Genomic DNA, 20,803 nt, shown 5'->3' with positions numbered 1-20,803 from the left:
TCTGAAAGTCGAAGGACAAATGGGCGCTGGATAAGCCGAAGGACAATCTCAACGTTTTTTCGTTTCTAGCCTTACCTACTGGACATTATTCGATTTTTAACACGTAATAAATGTGTACTTATCATGTAGAATAACTTCCCTTTCTCAATTATCGTTTTTGGCGGGTTCATCAGGGTAAATAAAAAGGCAAGCCGAAGGACACCAATTTTGCGAAATATCATATTTTCAGAGACAAGTACGATCAGAACGAGCCATTGCATAGGTTATGAGAATAACATTGCGGGGTAACATTTTTATGAAGACAGTGAACCAGTGCAGCCACTCACCAGAAAAAAATATTGGATTGGGAAGCTACCAAAAATGATTGAAAATTGCTCTAAAATTTGCGCAAAAAGTGTGTGACAGTTTTCAAATGTGAAATGTGAGCTTCCTATGGACTTATTCCAATTGCAATTTGCACAATAATGGACCTTCGTGTTCTATGATAATGAGAACGTGCCAATTTTTCCCCAAAAAAATGAAGTTCATGACACTTTATAACATTCATTTTCAAAAACATGGTGTGTGACAGCCAAGTCGAAGGACATTTGGGGTATAAAATCGAATGTACACCAATGAAAGGAGGGGCTAAAAATTTCAATACCATATGTGAAATGTGTGGGGGATGATCCTTGAATGGACCAAAAAAAAAAAAAATTCATGCTAAAACCTTTGAGAAATTTGCCATGTACACGATTTTTACCTTTTTCTGAGAATTATCCTTTTACAGAATAAACGTCACAATTTCGATCATACCTTTGTTTGTAGATGTCTTTACCAATTACAATCCAAGTTCATTATAACAAAATATTTCAAATTTGAAAAAAAATACAAAATATCCATTTTTAATTACTTATTTTTGTTTTAATTTCTTTTGAATTCTCAAGTACCTATACTTGTCGAATTTCATTGTTGCAGATTTAATTTTTTTGTTTTTCAAAAATCAGAAAAATATTTCAAATGTTTCGCCAATCTAGCAACTTGATTTATGATTGAACCAATTTTCATTCTTCAATTTTTTGCAATTTTTCAATTTTCTTTATTTTCCATTATTAGATTCATTTTTGAAAGATATGTCGTTGCCTAGTGGATTAATTTTTCAAAGAAGATTTTTTTTCAAAAAAGAAGTTGAAAGGCTTGTTGAATCATAAAGCAAAATTGCAAGTTATCGATTCGTCCTTTTTTGTGAGCAAATAATTCCCAGAAATAGAAAAAAACGAAGGGTTGGTTTGGTAAGAGATGAAAATTGCATCCAGTTAACACTACTTGTACTTATTTAAATTTTGACGTGCAAGTGGGAGGGGTAGATGGGTCAGGTCAAAAATTGGCAGCTAGGGTTACTAATGACGAACCTTTTTGGCTTCATCAGTCGTCCAATTTCACTCTATTTTTTTAAATAGATTAATCTCACTGGATTGGTCAAAGAATCGCCATCCTTCAACTCTGGACGCTACATTGGTGTATAATTTTAAAAATTCTTCATAAAAGCACAACTTTTTATAAATTCTGAAATGTTGGACAAAATGTGAAAAATGTGTGGTCATTGACCCGTCTGCACGTCTATCTGCTCCCTCAAGGTTGTCTGTCTGTTTTCTTAAGATCACTGACCTGATTGTCCAGTTTTGCAAGGATGTCTTTCTGTCATTCTGTCTGTCTTCTTAAGGCCATTAACCTGTTTGGCTAGCCTTTTAAAGTCATTGACCCGCCTGTCTGGTCTCTCAAGATTGTCTGTATTCTATCTGGGTTGTCTGAGTATTTGTCTGGCCTCTCAAGGTTATCTGATTGCCTATCTGGCTGTCCAAATTCGTCTGTCGGCCTATCTGGGTTCTTGAGGTCATTGGCCCCTCTTTCTGGTCTCTCAAAGTCATCTGTCTGCTTGTCTGGCCTTTTAAAGTCATTGACCCGTCTGTCTGGCCTCTCAAGGTTATCCGAGTGCCTGTCTGGCTGTCCAAGGTCGTCTGCCTGTCGTCCAGCTTCTTAAGCTTTTGCAATTCTAGGGATCTTTTTTATTATTTTGGACGTTTCCTACTTTTGTGTTTTAAGGTCCTAATTCTGAAATGAATAAAACAAAATCATTTTTAGGGCCCAGATTTGTCCAAAAACACGATGATTCTTAAAAGTTAAAATATAATCAGGGTGAACGATTTTCAGAGTTGCAGGTACTCAATCGCATTTTTCGAGTATGCATGAAATTTTTTGAGAAAATTGGGTTTTCAAAAATAATTTTTCATCGCTGGAATCAAAATTTGACTTACAAGTTAGGTGTTTATAGTTGTAGTGCGATTAAAAACGGTGTACAATTTTTTCATCTACATATGTAATCTCGCTTTCAAAGCATATTTTGAACAGCTTAAACAACCGTAGAATTCTCTATTTTTTTTTTTTTTACTGAACTGCTGAAATTTTTTGTGAGCTACCCATAAGCAAAATCGATGACTGGAGTGATTTAGAGGTTCCTCTTTAGGTAAAGAAAAAACTCGAGGATGCCATCAATATCCCAATTAATTTTTTAACTATTAAATAAATCGCAAAAAATTTGTAAAAAAAATCAGGAACTTACCTAATTACTTGCATTTTACTTTTTTGAAATGTTAACTTTTAATATCGTTTGAAAAATTGCCAAGCTAAATTGATTGAATTCATTTAAAGCATTAAAAAAAATTTAACAGTAAAATGTTTACTTTGATCTTACTTATTCAACTCTTTTCCTCCTTTATTACCTTTTGAGTAAAAATGATTTTAAAAAAAGCAATCGGCGGAAATTTTCTGAATACCTAAAAATTACATTTTGCGTTTTATTGCATTGGCACAAAAAACATGTTTTGTTTATGTACTTAACTGCGTAATTTTATTAATTTTTACAAGCAGGTTTAAACTGTTGACAATTTAATTTTCAAATTAGGTAATTAATTTAAAAATCATTTTGTAGAAACTGGTCATCTTTTGACACGTGCTTTTCCCAAGATAACGTACTCGTTCGTAAATCAAGTAAGTTACCTTTGTGAATTACACGAAACTAAATCAATTCTTTCAAAAAAAACAAACACCCCTCCTTTGCCCTTTTTTATCTCTTTTTCCTACCGTATAACTTTTTATCTCGATTATCTCGCAAAAAATGCACTTTTTTCTCGTTTAAAACCCACCGCAGCACTGCAGGGTGTAAATGAATCAATTACGTAGTTGAATGAGAGGTGAGCAGGGTGTTTATCTGTTTAATAGCCCCAAGAATTTTCGCCATCGTAAAACAGCCATACTCGAATGATTTAGTTACTTAAGTGCTCGCATATTTTTGATTGATGCGGCTCGGCTGGTTTTCATTGTACTCGTACGAGTAGAATCCCTGCTAACAATTAGTTGTCTATGTTACACCCGCCTTTGCTTCGTGAATTTTTTGTAAGTATAAATCGAGTAAAAAAAAATGAAGTACCGGTTATTATGGGAGCACGAGGTGAAAAAGTACCGAGCTTTCTACCTATATTTCCGTTCTCGTCGAATGGAATAGCTTGGTAAACGTAACACAAGGGTATCCAGTGAGCTGTTGGCCACCTGTGAGCACACGTTTCATATAAAGATTTAGTTAGCTAATTCGATAGTCGCAGTTAATCATTCGTCGTGGCCGTACTCTCGTCAATGGTGTGATTTCGGAGCATTTTTTCTACCTTTTTTTTTCCATCGATTTTTGTTTATTGTTTCTACGTATGGTACTGTGAATAGTGAAGGTGTTCCTTAATTTTTATAAGGTGAGTTTTATATTCTGTTTCATTTTTTTTTTCATCATCCGTAATGCTATTTTTGAAAACGAAAAATTTTGAATTTTTACAAAAAAAATTTCCTCGGTGGTTTTTTTTTTTTGAATAACCCCAGAGGGAGTTGTGGGCATTGGTACAGTCTAGATGATCGTTTGTGACCCACTAACGATCTAATACCGACCTGGACTACATAATGATTACAAAAGAACTTTCTTCTTCAACCATTCAACAATAAAGCACTTTGGCGGGTGTCTGCTTGATTTGCTTATGTTTACAGATGATCAATCAATGTATCGACATGTGCTGTAAAAATTTATTACTCGTTTGAGAATATTTTTCAAAGAATACCAGAACGTTAGTTCGAGTTAATTTCATTACACAAAAATAATATCCATATACAGGTCGATGAGGATTTCTGCAAGTCAGCTTTTCCAATCGATTCTGATGTAATTTATGAGATACCTAGTTCAGAATATGTGGGTGCTGTTTTATCGATTTTATCCTCAAAGATGAGGTTAAAAAGCCCGAGGAGGGAATCCGGTATTTGATCATTTTCTGCTAAGTATTGTAAATAGGCTACATGTACGAGAAGATTTGCTCGTCATGCCATTTACTTTACCTACCTATTTATTATGATTTCAATAAGTTAACGGAATAGGTAGGTAAGTCTATATGTAAACATTATCTACACACAGACTTGTTCCTTAACTTGATTGGTTATGTACTCTCGTGTATTCGCATGACATACGAGTAGGTAAGCGAACCGGCAAAGGGCAGTTTAAAAATTTAAATCTTCGTATTCCAAATAGGCTTTTACCTATGTACTGCTCAATTGAGGTTTTGAATTTTACATTTTCAACGATCGCGCTTTTATAAATAATGACACAATTTAACGATCTGGTATTTCTGTATTACGCTGACGTACTAAAATGCTAATTATTCGCCGACGTTTGTGTAATAGATATACTTAACCTACCTACGAACGTGTGCTGAAGTTTAATAATCGCTACGTGTAGTTCAAGTTGTTAGTAAACTTGATAGTTGGTAATTAAAATTATAAATATGTTTGCAAAAATTTAGCTCGATAGTGAAATTTCATTTTTTTGCTTCAAATGAAAGAATACATCTACCTTTGTCCTTGGATGTCTGCGGTATTGCTATTGCTCGATCGTTGGCTTATTCGACGATGAGTTTTTTGATGAGAGCGTGAGATTTATTATTCCCTTATTTCTTTCTTTCTTTCTCTCTCTCGAGAATGAAGTTATCCTGAAACCGAAACATTTGAAGTTTTTGTGATCGTTGCCTAATTTTGGTGATGGTTTTTTAGATAGAAAGATAGAGGAGAATTGGTTTTAGAAATACGGGTCAAATTTTGAATAATAAAGTTGATTTCTTTTTCTTGGAATTTTTGAAAATTTGTTGACAAAATTGTAACGCACGTGTACCTATTATTTTTGCAATTTTTCATTTTTCCTTGAAATGAAAAATTAGGTACTTACACTAATTACCTATTTTAGTAGGTTATAAATTTGTTGATAAATGAGCAAAAAAATCTCAACAACAAAGTTTTTCATTTCTTATGATTAGAATTTTTTTGCATGCAGTCTAATTATCGTGATACAGTATTTTAGTGCAACTTTTTGAGCAAATTATTAGCTTTGTAAATGTGCATGTTTGATAAAAAATGAATTTGTTTAACTTTGATTTTTTTTTGAGACATTACCTAGTTGAATCGAATTGATAACTTTCTAAAATAAAGCAGATATTCGTGTTGAAACTATACACTTACTTACTGGTTCAATTCTGTAATTCTATTTTATTTATTTTATTTTATTTTTTTCCAGAAAAAATGAATCATGCTTTTTAATGTTTTCAAAAAATTTACCTATTAATATTCCAAAGAACTACATAAAAATTCTCAACTTTTCACAGTTTTGAAAAACTGTGAATTAAAAATTTTGAAAATTAACTTCACGAAAAATCAAGTGTAGACTATAATGTTATATTCCCAGACCCTACGTATTTTTTTCTCAAAATTGGAACACAAAAATGAGACAAAAAACATGCGAAAACACAAATATAGGTTCAGGAAATTTAAACATTAATTTTACTAATCAATTGATTGGTTTTGAAAACTAGGTTCGTCTATTTTTTTTTTTTTTTGATGGGAGGAGAAAAGGGATAGGCAAAATTAAATTATTTCCTTCCAAAATTTTCGATTTTGATTAGCTTACCAATACTTGATTGTTCACCTTGAAGCAAAATTGACTGTTGAATATTGATCGTCCGATTAAATTGAATTTCAATAAAAATTCGTGTTTCATTTTTATTAAAAATTTCAACTGATGAAATCGATCATTTCAGAATCTTCTCACTCAATCTCCCCCCCCCCCCGCCATCCACAATGAAAATAACAATTTTTTGGTGGTTTTTTTGTACTTCAAAAATAAATTTTAACTTTTTTAAAAAAATGAATTTGTTTTTTTTTTTATTTACGATTAGGTACGTAGTTAAATTGTTTCAAAAAGTCAAATGACCATAAAACTCGGTTGTTCAACACTTGAAAGAAAAAAAATATTCATTTTTTTCAAACTTTCTCTCTCAAAAAAAAAACTCAATTGAATCATTAGGTAGATTGTAAAAATTTATCTAAAAAATTCTTGAACTGAAGCAAGAAACTTTTTTGAAAATACTCGTATTACTATCCATTCGAAATTTTAAAAAAATGATTTCAAGATGAATTGAAACATCGTTTTGTTTGATCAAATTTATAGATATCTACTCTTCTTTCTTTTATTCAATCATTTTGATTTCTGCAGAGTAATTCTCAATTCTTTTTACTTCAGATAATCTACCATTTTAATTTTATCAAAAAATTGATTTTTTTTCGTTCAATATCATTCCATTCTGTGATTTTGGAAAAGTAATCAATTTTACCGTTTTTGAAAGGAATTTCGAGCTGTTTTGAGTTATTCTGAAGGCTCCAAAAAATGTTTAAAAAATTACATACTTTTCAAAATTTTTTAGCATGATACTGACACTTTTGAAATGGCTTAAAAGTCATTTCCAACTGATTCAGCAGATCGAAGAAAAAGAATAGGTACCTACATAAAACAAAGTTTAGCTTTGAAATTTATGATAGGTTTGTGAAATTTCGTAAGAATTTTAATTTCCAAAAATTAATTGAAGATTTCGTAACTACTTACTCAAAATGAGTCTAAATCAGGTAGGTACTTTTACTCGACGGAGGTGATGGGAGGGTCAAAAATAGGCTAGATATACAAAATTTAAACTTTTTAGTTCAATCAGATAAAATTTGATTTTTTAGGATCACTTTTGATTTCGTGTGAATCCGAAATTTTCCTGCCGGTTTAGAGATCTTCTCCTTCAGAAGAAATAATTACCTACCTCAGATCATTCAATTCCTTTTTTTCATTTCCTCTCCTCTCCTTCTACTTCTTCCCTTCTTCTCCTTCAAAAAGTGATCATCTAACCTCAAAAATTTGCACCAGAAAAAATTTCAATTTCACTATTTTTAATTTTTTTGGCTGAGGAGAGGAGAAGAGTTTTCCAATTTGGTCAAAAAATCTAATTTTAGACGTACTGCTGGAATTGGCTGAAATTGGCTGAAATGGTGAATTTTCAAGAAGACATTACTTGAAAAAATTTTCAGCAGCTTAAATCAATTTTCTCTTCCACAGCAAAAATTTGAAAATTTAAATTTCGCTAGAGGCTATAGGATCAAAACAAATTTTTTCGTTGAATGTAGGTATAGCGATCGGAAATTAATATTAACCGAAATAGACTATTTTTATTTTCAACTCCCACAAAAGTTATCTAATTGCACAGATACTACATCCTAGAACAAAAAATTGCTTAAAATTTCACGACGAGTTAGATTCAAGTAAAAATAAAACTAAACCCTTTCATTATCTAGTCTACATTTATAAAATCCACCGAATTAATCTAATATGTACTTCACCCTGCGTGCTTAGGTAGGTGTAGGTGCACAGTACACTCGTACGTCGGTCGGTCAAACACTAATAATTACCTACTAATGCTAATCCATCCAATGATTCATATTATTTATGAAAACTGCTGCAGGAATTTCGGATATTTCGTCGGTAGGGCTATAAGTATTACGGAACTAGTACGACGTAATATTTGACACGAAGAAGGTAATAGGTATTATGTGTTTTTCGAACATGTAAGGTAAAGGTCAATTCCGCAACCAGGGCAAAAAGAATTCAATACCAGGAAAAAAATCGCATACCTACTTTTACGAATACGTAGGTAGGTACGTAGCTTTCAGCTTATAAACTTTTGAGGGTTCGATTATTAGGTGCCTTAGATGTTCGCTAGCGGCTACGACGATCCATATAAAAATAACCAAACACCTGATTAGCTATGCGAAGAAGAAGAAATTTCACCGAATTCATTAATTCAACATTGTATAGTAGTGTATACTTGGACAAATAGCCTACACGAGTAGTACGCTATTGAACGGAAATCCTAATCGGGCTCTTCATATCTATCTACTCATATCTATCCAATATCCATACAGACGTTTGTTGACAAAACGCTTACATGCTAAAATGGAAAAGAAAGTGATTGAGTCAATAACATAATAACGAATGTATCGCCAAACTTCGTAATCGTATTCTAGGTACGAATTTTTTCACCCTTTGGAATCACTTATACTTTAGATTTAAAAAATCAAACCTACGGATCAAGGTAGGATTACCAGGGATGGATGAATTACATAAAAATCTGGTAATGTGATCTCGCTGATGGGTTTATTGTCTCGTCTCGTGTAAGCGTTAAAATCGAAAGTGTTAACGAACATAAGCTATGGTAACTTAAATCGTTCTATTTTCCATACTTGACCCTTATTTACCTTGAATGTGTCAGACAATCCAGACATAGATGATTATTTTATTGGCACTTGTAAATATGCACGAAGGATGTTAAACGTCTGGACTCTGGATTGAAAATGCGAGCATTTTTTTTTTTTTTTGCTACACCTACCTATAAGGTAACTTGTTTGGGATTAATACTATGAAAGATACAGATTTCGTAGATTTTTTTTCCTTCAATATTTGAAAAAAATTAACAGCTCGAGCTTTATATTTCTCTCGTGGCAAGGATTTACTCGATGTTAAGGTTGAACGATTACTTATTTGATTTTTTTAAGGCGAGCAGAAGAGGGTGGTTACATTTTCTTTTACTTCTCACACGTTAGTGCTACCCTGGTGTAAATCACGAATCCGCCATGTCACCGTTGGCAGGATAAAACCATCAAGCTTATATTATCAAAGTAGATACAAGTCATAGGTCATAGCCAAATATGACTGGAGAACGAATCCAAAAAAGGACATTTGTTGCTGATACATGAATTTTCTGTCTGTTTCCCTTTCCCTTCCTTCCTAATCCTGTTTATACAGTATATTTGTGTACCCAATTAATTACCCATTGACACTTCATGATCGTGACAGTCTCTCTTAAAAAAAAAAAAAAAAAAAAAAACACTCAAATACAAAAATAACAACATAATTCTAAACATTTAACGCATAAAACGTACACTCGGAGTACAAAAAGTAATCGCAGATTTTCGACATTTCCTGTGCAAACACACACACGTCAGTCAAACGTGCATGTAATTTCGGAGGTTGAAAAAGTGCAAAAAAAAAGTTGGTTTTTAGATTCTTCCTCGATAATTAACACTAGCTACTTTAATGCAGTACTATGTATGAGAAAAATTATTTGCGTGGACCTAACTTTAAGATCGTATAATTATAACATAATCAGAAGAATAGATTCATGGTCATCGTAATTGAGTTTAAACGTATTCATTTAACTTTTAGTTAACAGCAGATTAGATGCCTTAGGAAAAAAACAAATATCAAATCAATTCCTCGCGTAGAACGCCCATTTTTCGACAGTTTGGATCATTTTCTAGCATGGTTTCCTATATTGTGCGAGTATTTAGTGTTCCTTCGCGCTCTTAATCGCAACCTTGAGTATTATTTTGAGATTTCAAATAAAATTGTGTTTTTTTCCCTCTAAGTAACTATTTCTTCGTTAACGAGAGAAGAAATGAAAACTAGTTAATGAAGTTGAAGTGTAAGTGTTCACTGTTCAGGTTGGAAATGCTGATTTTGTTTCCTCGTATAACGAGTAATTATTATATCTGCGACGTATTTGTTCAAAGGCGTTTGCTTGAACGAAGACCTTGGGTACAAATAGGTAGATTGTGGTGCAGTTTCAAAACTTCAAAAGAGAAAAACATAACTTTTGAATACCTTTTCAACGTGTTAATTGCTGAACATAGTTCTTAATAAATTAATGATTTACTGAAGTACTAGTAGGCTATACGCTTTTTTATTTTTTTTCAACCGGCTACACTGCTTTTTCAGCAAAAAAGCCTTGCTTTTTGTTAAAATTGTCAAAGTCTCATCTTCCTCAAAAAATGGCAAAAATTTCGCCTTTTGTAAAAATTTCCAAAAGATTTCGTTTTCTTCCTAACAAAAAGTGCTAAAAAGTGTCACTAAAAATTACTCTACAGCATCTCTTTTTAGCCAGAAATCACCAAAAATTTTTATATTTTCGCCAAAAAATCGAGGAAGAAGTATCGTATTGAAGTTGCAAGTCCCTAATTTTCATCCCCCCTTCAACTGTGTTTTGAGAAAAAAATAAAAGTACCTAAATTTTGTTTATTGTTTTAAAAAATACTTTTGGAAATGATAAGCTTTTAGAAATAAAAAATGTTGATCACTTTTCTTGGGCTCTTCAAGTGATAATATTCCTTATAATTCAAAAATTGCAATGTGGCAACCTTGATATATTTTGTAGGTATATTTTTGGACAATTTTGACCTAAAATTTTTTTTTTTGAAAAAGTTACCAAATTTTTTTTTTCAAATCATTTTATTTTTTTTAGTTTTATGGCAATTTTTCGATATTTTTGAACTTTTCTTTGGGGGACTTCGTTTTCCCGCGTTCCCCACAAAAAAAGCCCTGGTCGTGGGTATATTTTTTTTTTAATGAAAAGTTTCACTTTTTTCTAAAATTTCTCAAAAGTCTCGCTTTTTTGCTAAAAATAATATGTTTGTTTTGTGTTTTTACCAAAAAGTATAAAAAAGTCCATGGTTTTCCAAAAGTGCGTGCTCTTTGCAAAAATTTTCAAAGCTTTGGTATTTGCCAAAAATCCTTAAAAATCTTCCTTTTCAGCAAGATTGCGAAAAATGTTCACTTTTTTAAAAAAAGTTACTCAAAAGATTTGTTTTTACTTGATCAAAAAGTTGCAAAAAGTCTCGCTTTTCCGTCAACAAAATCGAAAAAATAAAGTTCAGCTTTTGCTAAAATTTTTAGTCTTTTGACAGGAATTTTACGGTTTTCCCTAAGAATAACCCGAGTCTCGTTTTTTTTTTTTTTTTGCCGGAAATCACTTTTTTGCTAATGCTTAATTCCAGAAAGGTCTGCTTTTCACTAAAATTGTCAAAATAAAAATTTATTTTTAGCAAAATGGCCGAAAATTGTAACTTTTTGCAAAAAATTACAAAAAAGATCTCACTTTTTTCGACAAATTGCCCAAAATCATGTTTTTTTGACAGAAATTTCCAAAAAGCCCTTCCTTTTGCTAAATCTTGCCTTTTCGCCCAAGAAATGTCCCAGCTTTTTCAAAAATTGTTTAAAAATTTTGTTTTTTAGAAAAATGGCTTAAAATTGTGTATTTTTTTTACAAAAAATTCCGAAAAGTTCCATTTTCTTTTAAAAATTGTCCAAGACGTTGTTTTTGTTTGCCAAAAATTGCGGAAGGGCCCTTCCTTTTTTTTAAACTCTGCGAAATTCCGCTTTTGCAAAAAAAATGTTTTTACTGCGGAAATTGAAAAAATTCTCGTTTTATTGCCAAAGATTGCCAAAAACTTTTGGTTTGTTTTACCAGAAAGTTCAAAGGTGTTGAATACCAGGTTTTTTGGTCATTTTTTTTCTACATCAAAATGTTTTCTCACATTTTGTTGCTTTTTTGCTTACTAAAAGTTACTTTTGTTGGGAAAAAATATTTAGTACAAGTTCTGTAATTTACTACTTTTTTGTAGAAAATTAATGATACATATTATGTATTGAGGTATTTACGTTATTTTCAAACATTCACCAAAAATCGTTAAAAAAATTCTGACAGCTCCAAATTTGGTTCTGAAGCTTTGACGACATGCTGTTTTCGTGAGCCCAATTTCAGCTCCATCAGATTGCATTGTAAATAGCGAGTCAGTATGATTCATTGAACTTTATAATCCAAAAATGATAGAAACAATCAAGATTAATTTTCATGATTATCTTGAGTGATAATCAGGAGGATCTTTACTAGTGGAATTTCGTGACTTTTTGGTGAGATGTCGAGAAAATGGTTCTAAATTGTTGTGAACTTGTGAGGAATTTTTCAGAACGATTTGATGACTTTTTGCGAAGATACTTATTATCAATCGTCAATCTTGATTTACATACCTAATGAATTATCTTGGTAGTTTAATTCATTGACCTTTAATCTAAATTTCGACCAAAAAACGATAGTACATGTAGAGCTTTTGCTTTTTTGAAGCGAGACCTTTCACTCACCAGCTCCTTTTATGCATCCATGAAATGGAATTTTACTCAGTACTGTCATCACCACGTGTCGCCTGGATACGATTAATCCATCGAATGAAAAAATATAAGCTACTGTACCTGAAGTTCTATTCTTGTACATAGCTATCGCGGTTTAATGGTCGTCGGCGAATGGATGGACGAGTAAAGAGTATGCACGATGATATTACGTAAACAATGTCAAAGCTATATTCTGGAACGTATATGTATAAAAAAGAAGCCGAGCCTGAGCGTCTCGTGCACCGCAACAAACCGAAAGGTTACGCACGTCGCAACCACGTAATAAAATTATTAAATATTGTTAATGACCGAGTAATAGAAGCGGCATGGCATTCTGTTCTGTTGTGGCGATGCATAAATTGCACCGTGTGTACCTGAGTGAGTATCACCAGGTGTAAAATGTATGCATAATATTATGATGAGAGTTGAAAACGAAAAAAATTCACTTCAAGGTTTTTGATTTGCGCATACGAAGGTGATTAGCTGATTGAGTATTGAGATGAAGATTACATTACGTATGAGTGAGATTGGGTACCACCTATACGTAGGTACATAGGGTATTGATTCATAGAAACCTTTAACGTTAGCGCACCTTGCTCTACGGGAACGGAGAGGTACACGTGTTCAAATGCAAACTATTAAGGAAAAAATTTTCCAAGATTTTTCGGTTTCGAGACCATTATGATTCATAGTCCATGTTTGTTTATGTACTTATGTACCGCAAGACGATTTAGGATAGGTAATTTACGTAATGACGATTTTCTCGTAACCGTGACAAATTTTTTCTCTCTCAATGCCCTCGAGACCGGAGGAGGAAAAAAAGCACCCGCGAGAGAGGCCAGCCAACTGGACTGTACGACGACGTTGTGCAGGTTATGAAATAATCAAATCAGATCGATCTTGTACGCGTATTAAATAAATACACGAGTATGCTTCGATAATTCGGCGACTTCAGAGACCAGCAGCCGGCGCAGAGGTGCACCTAATTTATAACGTGTGGACAATTGTTTATCTGCTGTAGAAGTTCGATAATCTGAGCCCATTAGCAATTACGTCAATTCAACGTTTAAAACGAAAGTCTTCAGAGAGGCAATGAAAATTAACATCGCACAAGTGGCGATTATATAAGAGGCTGCGAGCGTGTGTACCGGAGACTATGGCTTTTAAAGCACCGATATACCGATGAACACCTTGGTAAATACGAGTGTAGGTACTATAGCCCGTGTGTACCTAGTATTTGCATCGTACCTATTATGCTCGCGACTCGCGTCTCTGTGTAACCTTAATGACTTTTTAATTTCTTCTATATATATTTTTTTGTCCGGGCCTATAATAGCCGCGGGTTTTGAGTCAGCGTGGCGATGATTAACTTATCGAACACGCGGTAAATGAACGATATTGTTTGGACGTATAGGTATAGGCGACCGCAACGGTTGGCAAAGTGGGCTGATTTGGTAAGCTTATGACGATGAGTATTGTAAACTATTGTATGATCGATGTGGTGCAAATAGTGCAATAAGAAGTTATCTTTGCTCAATTTTTAATTAGCTTAGAAGGATGTGAACTAAAATTTGTAAAGTGAAGGAGTTTAGAATTTTTCTTCAAGGGGTGGGGAAATTGATCAGGGAAGCTGAAAATCGAATTCTAGTTCATTTTCGGCCTGATGAACGAGTTCATCCGCAATTGAGACGATTTCCTGTTGAACATCTCGAAATACACTCAAGTATCTGCCCGAAAATCGCCTCGATTGTGGAAAACTCTTCGAACAGGTCGAAAATAAGCCACAATTCGATTTTTAGCTCGTCGTCGGTTCAATTTCTACATATTTTGAAGAAATTCCAAAATTCTGGAAAAATTGAAAATTGTGCTGGAGGCTCTAGAATGGCCCGGAAATAGTAAAATTCGAGTTTTTTTCCTGGAAATCGGCCTGGTGATGAATGAACTCATTGAACAGGTCGAGAGTAAGCCAAAACAGTATTTTTAATTGCCCAGATTAATTTTCGCTCATTCTAGAGAAATTCAAATCCTTGTAGAAAAAAATCGAAAATTTCGCTGGAGGCCCCAGAATGGCTGGAAATGATGTAATTCGATTTATTACATAGCAGAGATGTCAGCTCCAGAACAGATTTTCATCACTTTTACTGAAAAAGTGCTTTTAAAAAAGAAAAAAAAATCAATTTCAGGAAATCCTCGTTAATTAATTTGGGCAAGCTGAAATTTCAGTTGTGGCGGTTTCAGACCATGCTCTTTCCAAAAATCGAATTTCCGTTCAAATTGAAGGCAGACACCTCAAATGGTTCCCTTGTTGGCTTTTTTCAGATCTTGAAATACGAGAACATCAAATCAATCGATAACTTAATCAGCAAATAAATCAATCAACATGAGTACAAATCCATCTAATCTTCACCATTACTGCCACTTCTTTTCAAATCAACTACCTAATAAATCAATTAAACTGAAGATCATCTCATTCTTCAACCTTTCGTTAATCAGCTGTCATGTCAATCAATATTACACTACTCATCGATGAACAAATTAATAGGCTATACTTACAAGGGAGGTGCCCCAGGTGACATGCACCGATTTTAATGATTCTTGCACCATTAGATAGAGGACATCGAACATAGTCTACCACAGAATTTTCAGCTGCTGAAGTTGATATTTCGATTTTTCAGAGCAATTTTTCGATTTTCACATAGCAATTGTGACAATAGAAAAATCGCCCTGGAAGAGTCAAATATCAACTTCAGCAGCTGAAAATTTCACGGTGGGCTAGTCTTATCATATGTATTGAAATGCTCAAATAATATTGAAGGTTTCGGTATGCGACCTCCGCCGACTATTTTTGGCCAATTTTTCAAAATTGCAATGTGAAAATCAAAAAATCGCCCTGGAGGGCTCAAATATCAACTTCAGCAGCTGAAAATTTCACGGTGGGCTAGTCTTATCATAAGTATTGAAATGCCCTAATAATATGGAAGGTTTCGGTATGCGACCTCCGCCGACTATTTTTGGCCAATTTTTCAAAATTGCAATGTGAAAATCAAAAAATCGCCCTGGAGGGCTCAAGTATCAACTTCAGCAGCTGAAAATTTCACGGTGGGCTAGTCTTATCATAAGTATTGAAATGCCCAAATAATATGGAAGGTTTCGGTATGCGACCTCCGCCGACTATTTTTGGCCAATTTTTCAAAATTACAACGTGAATATCAAAAAATCGCCCTGCAGGGCTCAAATATCAACTTCAGCAGCTGAAAATTTCACGGTGGGCTAGTCTTATCATAAGTATTGAAATGCCCAAATAATATGGAAGGTTTTGGTATGCGACCTCAGCCGACTATTTTTGGCCAATTTTTCCAAATTGCAATGTGAAAATCAAAAAATCGCCCTGGAGGTCTCAAATATCAACTTCAGCAGCTGAAAATTTCACCGTGGGCTGGTCTCATCATATGTATTGAAATGCCCAAATAATATTGAAGGTTTCGGTATGCGACCTCCGCCGACCATTTTTGCCCAATTTTTCAAAATCGCCCTGGAGGTCTCAAATATCAACTTCAGCAGCTGAAAATTTCACCGTGGGCTAGTCTCATCATATGTATTGAAATGCCTAAATAATATTGAAGGTTTCGGTATGCGACCTCCGCCGACTATTCTTGGCCAATTTTTCAAAATTGCTATGTGAAAATCGAAAAATTGCTCTGAAAAATCGAAATATCGACTTCAGCAGCTGAAAATTTTGTGGTAGACTATGTTCGATGTCCTCTATCCAATGGTGCAAGAATCATTTAAATCGGTGCATGTCACCTGGGGCACCTCCCTTGTTAGATGTTGTAATACAATCATTTTAACAAGCACCACAGGATTCTTGCTCTCAGCCATTTCTATTTGCTCTAGAATTCGTTTCTAGATACCTATATTCGTAGCATGAGCTTATGAAACCCCTTCGGAATTTTAGATTGGAGCTTTTTAAATCGACGAATAAATTCCAGAATTAAAAAATGAGACTTTTTAAATTAACGAATTGCACTAGATTTTTCCTATCTTATCATGATTAGATTATAGATCTATCATCATCATCATTGAACTTTGACTCTGTGAGCTGTTCAGCCTGTCTGGGAAACTGTGGTAAAAGAATTGCTTGCTGATGTGTCATCAAGTTTTTTCTTCAGTCTTCATCTGCTCCTCCTGCCAGTTGGAGTGTATTCTTCGACTTTTCTAGGGGACCATTCGTCAGGCATTCTATCAATGTATCTTTGCCATTTCTTTCTGTAATCTTTCATCTGTCCAATGATTCACTCTGCTCCTAGCTCCTTCAGGATGTCTTCATTCTTTTTCCTATCGTGTCTTGTATACATATACTGCTGTGGCTCGCATGAATCTCATTTCTGCTGTGGTTACTCTATTTGTTATATCCTTTCTCATCATCCATGTTTCACTTCCATACGGTAGCATTGGTCTTGCCACTGTGTTGCAGATTCTTATTCGAGTTTCAGTTCTGTCTTTTCTTCAAGGGATGGGGGATGGCTCGGTTTATCACCTCACTTACTCTCAGGAATTTGTTGATCTTAAGTTGTGCATCGACCTCTCCTTCATAAGATAGCTCACACCCAAGATACTTGTATGTATTTAAGGGTACTCTACAGAGAGCGTTCTAATTCGATAACCGGTCAAAATATGAAGCTGATTTGTTCGTTATTTTCACCGTTCGTTCATAAGACTGCGTGTAATGGAGTGAATGAATTTAGTCGTGCTTAATGCTTATGTCCCGCAGCTCGCTCCCATCTAAACTTCAGACGGGGATTTCTCCATGAATTTTCAAAATTCTTCCAATTTTTTTTCACCAATACTGATATTTCATCTATGGAATTGAGGGTATGTCGCCATATTTTCTAATTTTGCTTTTTTATAAGGTACGTGAGCATCTAAAGTACCACCATTCAATTCCCCATTATAACCATTAAATGTCCTAAATCAAAAATATCTCGACATACCCTCGCTTTTGAATGTATTTTGAGCAAAATAAATAAAACCCCAGAAAAATCCGTTCAATAGTTTTGGCACAATCCCCGCCCAAAGTTGACCATTTTTCATCAAAAAATCTTACAGAACGCGTTTTGTAGAGAATAGTCTTAAAGCTTCTGACTTGTTCCTCTGGCAGTCCATTTCAGGGTTGCGGAACGATGCCGATACCGAAAAACCAATACCGGCAAAACCGCCTAATTTTTGAAAAAAATTTGAAAAAACCGAAAACCGATACCAATAAGTTGACAAATGAAAAACCGATTTAGAAAATACCAATATAATTTCAAAATCGGTACAAAATACCGAAAACCAATACCGAAATTATTTTAAAATCTGTATTTTGGTACTCATTTTTGCGTATTTCTGCAAATGAAACAATTCCAACATCAAACAAAATGAGTTAATTCATTTCAATGATCGCTTTTCTTTGTTGATTTTCCTCTCATTTCATTCTCATTTCAACTTTTATACTACTACTCTCTCAATTTCTGAATTTTAAGCCAAAGTGTTCTGTAATTAGCTTGATTTTTGAGTGATAAAATACCAATACCGAAACCGAAAACCGAAATAAAATTCACAAAAATTGGAAAAACCGATACCGAAAACCGAAATTTTGAGGTAGAAATTGATGAAAACTGAAAAACCAATACCGTTTTAGCCACCATATTTGAAATACCAATACCACGTACCAATACCGTTTTGTTTTATCGTTCCGCAACCCTGGTCCATTTACAACAATTTTACAGCGTATTGGCTATTTCCCCTCAAAGGCCATCACCTTTGTTTTTGACGATGAGATTCTCATTCCGTATTTATCTGCTACTTTCTGAAGGTTGTACATCACTCTCTGCAAGTCATCTTCATTGTCAGCAAAGACCACCTGATCATCGGCAAATAGCAGGGTATTGACATGGGTATCATTGATGTCTAGCCTTTTTGGCTTGGTTTTTCAGCTATTCTTTAATCATGTCGTCAAAGTAGATGTTGAACAGATCCATTTAGTGTCTTCGGGTGCCTGCAGAGTTCATGTTTGGATTTTTGGTAATTTTTTGAAAATTTAAAAAAAGGAAAAGAAAAATCCGAACAACCTGTGCTTTATTGGGCTTTTGAAAACGTCGATTTAATGTTTCTAAGGAAGGAAATTGAAACGGTTGTTTGAAAATACATCCAAGGTTTAATGATTTTTTCTAAAAAAAAAAAAAGATGTAGAAAAAAGCCCCATTTAGTATTGTAGAAAAGTACATATCTTACAATTATTATTATATGTAGGTACTATGAAAAAAGTACAGAGAAGTAAAAGCACTTTGAAATTTTGTCCACAAGTTTTTCATAGCTTTTTATGGCCAGATAAGAAATGAATCTAAAATGAAAAATTGGCTTCTTTTTTCAAAAATTCTTTTCATTTCATCTATTTTTTTAAAAAGTATATTCTGCTTTTTGAATAATATAGGGTTTTTTCTCACTTGATTTATCAATTTCTATGATTTTTTAAAAATCCCACATACTCTCTGATTGCAAACATTAATCTAATAGGTAGGTAATCCGCGCAGTAAGACTTATCATTATTCGCGAATTTAATCATGTGTTTATTATCATCCCAATAAGTACTACAATTTGGTGTGCGAATCATCATAGAATTATATGCCATTAGCATTAGCGTCGATGCCAATGAACCTACCCACAACAGTTCAAATTATTTCTATAGAATCATATTGTTTCCATGGGTTAGGTAGGTACCTGAATCGCAGTACAATTTTCAAGGTTAAAATTATGAAAAAATATTACAAGACGAACGAGATAATTGATAATATTTATTTGGATTTTGAAATAATTCGCTCAGGTTTCAAATTGCATTCAAATCCATCTCAACGTCGGTTCTTTATATTTTCACGTTTACTGCAATAATAATAATAATGACAAACAGATACTGAGATACAGTGCACGTGCAGTTGTTTACTTTATAGTACCTAGGTAGGTAGGTAAATCATCAAAATAACGATTATTTTACTCGAGATGATGGAAAAATACCTCGAAGCTGAGTTAATTAAACACAAAAATTCTCAAACCGGATACCACTTGGGGAAAAAAATCACTTGTACGGTGACTCGGTGAGCCTTACCTAATACCTAAGCTACATATTTTTTGTTCTTTGAAAAATAAAATAGATGCAATGGTAATATACAAAGAGGGAAAAATTCCTGATTAAAAAAACACAGTGTACTCGATTTAATGCTTCACTAACACCTGTAATTTTTACAGGTTTCGATGACAGTGATGTGAACATGTAAAGTGTTATCGAGGGTTAGGCCTTTATGAGGAAGTTTTTAATCGAGGTCTAATGAAAATTTTCCTTCTGCTGTATAGCTGGAAAATTCAAACCTATTGTCGAAGAAGAGATATCCTTACGTTGATTTTAAAATTCTCTTTTTACTCTGCATAGGTAGATAATGTCATTTTTAAAATTTTTTATTCTCGGCTGTGTAGTGTGTATTTATAAAAATGTGTATAAAATACTGAGAGACAGCCGCCTATATGGGAAATACTTGTAATCGGGTTAAGGTTAACGAGATTAAGCTCCGCGTTTATATCGAGTAATTAAACCATTAATTGCAGACGAAAAAATTTTCCTATTCTCCAGTAAAATAGAAGATACTCTCGTTATGCGTCGCTAAAAATGTTAAACGTGTGAATTTTTTCACTACACGTTTAAGCCACGCGAGGTTTTCATTGCATTTTATACTGACACGATTACGTAAAAATTGATACCTACCTACGTTGTCTCGAGGATGAGTTTTTTTAAATGTACATGAAAGACATAATTTTTATAATGTAGGTATAAGTACATATCTGATCGTTCGCTGCAGGTATACCTACTGCCTACTACGACAATTGTAGGTATATAAAACCGCAGGCCATACAAGTTTTCAACGCAATCATACTAAAATTGTTATTTTTTGCAAAAAGTTTAATGGCCTAACACACGTGCTAGGCAGTGAGAAAGAGATCTGATATAAATGCAGGCAAATATGTTAAGGACTTGTGTAAATTTTCCATCACTTCGCCTCTCTGTATATAAGACGAGTGAATGGTTTTACAGATTGTTATGGGGTAGCTCAATAGTCGATACGAAGGTCAATATTGTGTACCTACAATCTTATAGTCGAGATACCTACCTATACGAATATATAGGTAATTAATTGCATCTCGTCGAAGCTCTGGTTTTCTACGGTGATATATTTTTTTGGCGAAGGTGAGCTACTTTTATTTGCACCCAGTCTCTGTTTCCAGATGAATGTATACCTTATACTGTTAGTGGAATCTGCATCGATCTGACCGGAACAGCCTCAAGAT

At 33.8% G+C, this 20,803-nt stretch overlaps 1 protein-coding gene across 2 annotated transcripts in view; it reads left to right on the top strand.

Moving 5' to 3' along the window:
• Positions 1-3,525: 3,525 nt before the first annotated feature.
• Positions 3,526-20,803, top strand: part of LOC135848514 (very long chain fatty acid elongase 7-like) — a 56,874-nt gene continuing 39,596 nt past the window's right edge. The window contains exon 1 of one of the 2 annotated variants that reach the window (XM_065368431.1): positions 3,526-3,779. The gene's annotated coding sequence lies outside the window, so the exon portion shown is untranslated. Of the gene's footprint in view, positions 3,780-20,266; positions 20,282-20,803 lie in introns of those variants that run through there. The other variant, XM_065368432.1, reaches the window with a different exon arrangement.

The sequence above is a fragment of the Planococcus citri genome, chromosome 5, assembly GCF_950023065.1.
Source record: "Planococcus citri chromosome 5, ihPlaCitr1.1, whole genome shotgun sequence".
Taxonomy (NCBI): Eukaryota; Metazoa; Arthropoda; class Insecta; order Hemiptera; family Pseudococcidae; genus Planococcus; species Planococcus citri.
Note: the sequence above shows the minus strand (reverse complement) of the source record. Positions and strands in the feature narration are given on the sequence as shown.